Genomic DNA, 6,000 nt, shown 5'->3' with positions numbered 1-6,000 from the left:
ACAAAAATACTATATAAGAGCATTTGTTATTACAAAAAGTGTTGTTGATTGATTGTAGAACTGTAAACTTCTTCTCACCTATATTGTTGTTTTATCTTATTATCTTTTAATAAAATTATAGTGTCAGGACCAGCGTGTACTATCTACTAATAAATGTCAAGTCTTTTGTTGTTGGCTTATATATAAAGGAAATATGTATGCTTGTCACGCCATGTTATGGAGCATCATGAAGTAATGGGTAACGAAGCACAAAAATGCTATATTTAAGGCGACATACATACATACATATATTAAACAATATTTACAATAACTATAGGTGTGGCATTCAGTCAAATTGGTCTTCTAGTAGTAATTACAATACAACCCAAAAAAATTACAGTTCTAAAAAATTACAGTTCTTGCATTTTCAGCTACCACACGATCATATTTCAAACGTACAGCGGTAGGATGGGAGAGCTAAGAATCCAGCCATGGTTTTGCATTCCAAAAAACAGTTATGACATGGCTAAATGTGAAGAGGTAAATATTAGTAGTCTGAGGAAAATGAACACCAAACCGTAATAAATTTTAGGGCAAAAGCTATACTGTAATACATGATTAAACTTCCTTTTCATTACTGAGCTGGAAAGGCTGTTAACATACCAACAATGCTTTTACCACAAATCAATTACCGAGAATAACAATAATTTCTAAGAATAATTATGGATGAACAAGTTCAACAGTAAGGAAAAGCTTTGAAGTTTCCACATGGTACGCTTCAAGTTTCAACTACCTTTTCTCCCAACTTTTTTATTTCAAGTTTGAACCTTTCCTTCCACATGGTACATTTGAGATCAGAGGATTAAAAAAATATTTTGGAATATTCTTCCTGTCTTTAGTTTTACTGTGTCAAATCAAAATAAAAAAAAAAAGACAAATTGAACACTTCCTTAAAAGTCCTTGTGAAGACAAAACCAAAACCAGGCAAACTAAAACACTTTCTTGAACTCCATACCATATGACAAATATTACCAGTGGATAACTAATTATCTTTTCACCATGGCATTCATATCACCCACAGATGAACACTGGCACAAAGCACAACAGATACAGAAAGAATAGTCACACAATAGATACAGAGAACAGGCACGACGATGCTAAATTTCTCCAGATGTAGCAGATTTTATGAAAGAATTGGTTCTCAAGAAAATTAGTCGCTACATTGCTACAATAGATATCTTAACCTCAACTCCAACTTAACAATCATGATTTCAAAAGTAATGTGGTGAAACTTAACTGGAAGTAGCACTTTTTGTTCGCGATAAATCTGTAGGAGTGTGATGGCTTCTAAAGCTGCTGAACGTGCTTCATAATGAGTCAAAACATAGCGATTTGGAGCCCAAAAATAAATCCCATCCTTTTCTAGTACGCAAAAGTTACCAAAAAAGAGGACAATAGTTTCTGCGAGCATACCAAAAAGAATTATATTCTTATCCGCATCATCTTCAGTTGTTTGATAGGTTATTAACTTCTATAAACTTATCAATGAAGAACCAAATTAGCTGTTAGTTGGGAGGATTGAAATCAAAGTTGAATAAGGTTGTGAGATTACAATCACCTAGGACTATGATGCAAGCATATAAGTTGACAAGATTGCAGGAAGATGTGTTTGAAGCCCAGGCAAAATCTTGGGGTCTAGGAAGTGGAGGAAGGTTGCAGAGGCCTAAATTACCTACTCCCTCATATGCTAAACCACCAGTGCCAGATTCTATATTTAAAAGAAGTAATGTTTAACCTAACAGGAATTTGTTCAGTGGTAACATCAATGGAAGAAGATTGACATCTGCTGAGATGGATGAGAAGAGAGTAAAGGGCTTATGCTTCTTTTGTGATGAAAAATATATGATGGGATATAAGTGGGATATTCCAATGTCGTACTAAGATCAAAAGGTCACAAGAATCTTAGGGATGGAAGACTATACGATGGGCTAAACCAATCCCAAAGAACAATATAATGAAACTTTCATGCTGATATACTCGCTAAAGAAAATCCTGGGTCACTAAGTAAAGAGCAACAAAATTTGGAGCAAAACATATAGAAAACGTCCTTTAGGAAGGAGTTATCAAATAGGATGTGAAACTTTCCTTTTAAGCTCCAGGAAGCTTGAGTTAGAAACAGATTTCAGTTATTTTGAACAAACTTGTATCTTTAGTTAACAGTTACGGACACAGATGAATTAAAGTTTATAGCTGACTGATTTAAGCATAAAGTTTATACTTGGAGACAAGTATTCAAGGAAAATTAGCTAAAAAGCAGACACATTCATTTCCATGTTAACTAATGACTAAAGAACAAGAAGCCAAGCATCACAGAGGTAGGTGACAGGAAACCCAACACAAAAGGAAATTAATGAATTTTATACCTTATGTAATCAGACCTCAATACTCTAATAATTAACCAATTCATGCCTTAATTCAGCATAACAAAAAACACTACACACACAAGCTATAAATAAGTTAACATGAAGAAATCTATTGAATTGTGTTGCTAACAAAAAGAATAGAGAAGCACCAGATATTCTTAGACAGTCCTAATAGATTATAGAGTAGTAGTTACATGATGTATCCAATATAAAAAGTTGTAGAGAAGAAGTACAAATCATGTCCTAAATAACTGCATGCTATAAAGTTCCCTTGGAGAAAGGAATCTTCCACATTTTTCTAATCTCCATTCTTCACAAGCTAAGCTGTAAATCAAAAAACTGAGCAACAGCTTTGAGAATGCTGACAATCGTGACGTATCATTACCCTATGCAGAGATTCAAGCCTAATTAAGTCACCCATAGAATTAGTCGAGGTGCGTGCAAGGTAGCCCAGAAACGAAGGTTAAAAAAAATGATCCAAGTGTCCATGTTATACTAACAAAGGGAAAAAAAAAAACTCCACTTACATGCAAAATATAGCAAGTGGAAACTCTTGTAAATGGATTACTTCAACTTCTTGCGATTGAGAATATCAACTTAACATACCGCGTAGTTTAGCTATAAAACACCATATCGGGCTACTTCTCAGAAAATCAATGAACCAAACACATGCACACATTTAAACTGTCCGTCGTGCAGGAAATCAATCAAATGAATCACTCAAAATATCTATTATTACTGTGTTTCGCGGAACAAGAAGTTGTATTGGATCCTGATGAATTGATGACCATTTCCATACAACCTTTCACTGGAATCACTAAATATCAAACCATCGGAGTAACTGGTTATCATGAGAAGATGCCTTTACAAGTGCAAAAAGACACTGGGAGTGCACACAACTTCATAGATCAAGAAGTTGCCAAGAGGTCGGGATGCCAAGCTAATAGCATAGATGAGCAGTTTATAAGTTTGGTTGATAAAAAGTGTCACACTTGATTTATATTCACATTTGGTGTTTACGTCAAGTCAATACATGCATGTCCTGCATTTTGAAGTTTCTAGCAAAATAAATGCAATTTTTTTACTGAAAATTTAAGTTCGCTAACCTTTTAGTTTTTTTTGCTGGCGTGAGCGGTTCATGTGCTAGTGCTACACTTGAAGATCCAGATTCAACCATCGTTGGTTCCATTTCCTGCTCGCTCGTGGCAAGTGGCCTGACCTTCTTAGCAATTCTCTGGTCAATAGTCAGTGGCAGCATCTACTCTTTTTCTATGAATGATACAATTGTTAGGCTTGTACAAGTAACATTAGCGCTTACCCGGGATGACTTCTTCAGCTGAATGTTAATAATTTGTTGGACAACATTTGATGGATATGGTCAAGACAAAGGAGTTGTAGCTGTAAACGGGGTAAAAGTAAAATGGTTTAATGTATGGCTGGAAATGGTGGCAGGTGGAAGCGTCTAAAATTAAAGCTAAAAAAATAAACAAATGAGCAATTTATTTTACCTAAAATTCATGGTACTTCAAAGGGGAAATGGTGGTATTCAGCAGAATGAAGATAAGCACTTCTGCTAGTACCCTTGACACCAACATGTTGTTACTTGAATGAAAGATGACACAGGGAAAAGAATAAAATAACTTGAACAAAAATTATAAGAATACTTCATAAGTTGTGAAGTAACTACAAGAAAAAAGCCAAGAAAACAAAGGGTGGCCAACGTAAGTATTTGATTCCTACTCCCTTGTACTAAATTCACCATTCAGAGGCTCTTGAAGGATTTAATTCATCATCAAAATTTTATTTCACCCAATTAAATCCAGCAAGAACGGATGCAAAGAACTGAAAAGAACAACAATTAAAATCGAAAAATATATACATGCAACAGGATTGAATTAAAATTCAAAAATAAATACACGCAATAGGATTAAACCCACATAGAATGAAAAACAACAAGAATTAACAGAAACAACAAAACCAATCAAACAAAAAGTAAACCCAAAAGACAGCCCAAAATAGCATAATCAAAAGAAAAACTAAAATGAAAATTAAACTTACCTCACCGGAAAGCCAAGAGATTGTGGAGCTTCTATTTTAGGCGTGGAGATATTTTTTTTGAGAGGAATAAGTAAAATGGGGAAGGTGAAGTCAATTTGGGAAAGTGAAATGGTTTAATGTATGGCTGAAAATGGTAGCAAGTGAAAGTGTCTAGACCCCATAAATTGTGAATGACAAAAATGCCCTCCTGTGAAATTACGAAATTGACCTTCGTAGTCAGGTAAAACCTAAAAATTAAAAGATCCAAGAATTAACATACAATAAGATGAAAATCTTCATTGTAGACTAAGAATATTCTAAACTTTGTTAAATGTATATACATCAGAAACAAATTACTAAAATCAACAAATATCTTACCTTTTTCAAACCAAAATGCAATGTTGTCTGTCAAGAATTGTTGGATCAATCAATGAGGCACATAAATAAAATATTGAATTGTTACTGAAGAAGTAAAAGTAAAAGTAAATCCTGCAAGTTGCTGCAACACTATATGGTATCTTTATATAGTTATTCCAACAAAACATTGACTTTTGGTTTTTTTTTCTTTTTGGTTTCTCAAGTATCCCAGTCCGATAGGTCAAGGACTAATCCTCAGTGGATCTGAGCTTCATTTAAGAGTTTACCGCTGATCAATTGATTGCTGTATGCATAAAGCGGAAATCGAACCCCAACATTTGCTTAAGCGATTTTATGAGCTAACCACTAAGTCAACCAAACTTGGTTGACTTTTGGTGTTCTTTCATAATCTAAACAATACATGAGTCTCTTGTTCTCCTCTGATATGTGTTCTAAAATATACATTTATTTTCACTTCATGATTATTGCCACTAAATGTCATAATTGCAGCTAAAGAAAATTACATCAAAAGGTTACTTCCCTTTTATCTTCATTTTAGTATTATTTTTTTAAGCATAAAATAAAAAAGAAATGTTCAAAAAAAAAGATTAAAGCGAATGGAGGCGATAGAAAGATGCACCTCACCTTGTCTATGGCTCTCCCTCTCTATATAGAGAGAGAGATTTGTTATCACTTTGAATTTATAAAAAACTATGATGGGTACTTGAGAAGGTAAAATGATCATTGATGGAAATTAAAGGAATCATCGAAATCTAATTTTCATATACATAAAGATCTTTATATATAATAACATTATTTGGTGAAGTCTAAAGATTCTAAATGATGAAAAGAAAATAATAAAATTTAAATCAAGGCTGTTTGGATTTGAAAACTAAAACCTCTTTTATATGTACTTAAAAACAAGAGTGGAAAATTAGTGTTAACTATTTTTCTTTCTGATTGAAAGTACACATAAACTTTGGGTACATAGAAATATGTAAGATTGATGTCTTCAGCATATAAGGAGTATGAAGGGTGTTGAAGCACAAAAATAAAATATTTGTTTTAATGATTTATTCAATTTATAAAATTAATTTTTTTTATGCTTCTATATAAAAATTTATCTTCTATTGAATTAAATTTCATAAAGATTCCTCTTATTTTTTAATGAATTACGATTGCACGACGTGGGGATAAGTTTACT

At 33.2% G+C, this 6,000-nt stretch overlaps 1 long non-coding RNA gene across 6 annotated transcripts; it reads right to left on the bottom strand.

Annotated features, from left to right (window-relative positions):
• Positions 1-258: 258 nt before the first annotated feature.
• Positions 259-4,611, bottom strand: LOC107843387. 6 transcript variants are annotated; one of them, XR_001666343.2, is made up of 4 exons: positions 4,461-4,606; positions 3,911-4,004; positions 3,509-3,800; positions 259-505 (listed from the first exon to the last, which is right to left on the bottom strand). It is a non-coding gene; the product is annotated as an uncharacterized LOC107843387 (long non-coding RNA). The 6 variants fall into 6 exon arrangements; XR_001666340.2 differs by adding an exon at positions 1,277-1,440 and having other exon boundaries at positions 3,911-4,577; XR_007045990.1 differs by lacking the exon at positions 3,911-4,004 and having other exon boundaries at positions 4,461-4,611.
• Positions 4,612-6,000: the final 1,389 nt, after the last annotated feature.

Source organism: Capsicum annuum, chromosome 10 (genome assembly GCF_002878395.1).
Source record: "Capsicum annuum cultivar UCD-10X-F1 chromosome 10, UCD10Xv1.1, whole genome shotgun sequence".
NCBI classification, from domain to species: domain Eukaryota; kingdom Viridiplantae; phylum Streptophyta; class Magnoliopsida; order Solanales; family Solanaceae; genus Capsicum; species Capsicum annuum.
Note: the sequence above shows the minus strand (reverse complement) of the source record. Positions and strands in the feature narration are given on the sequence as shown.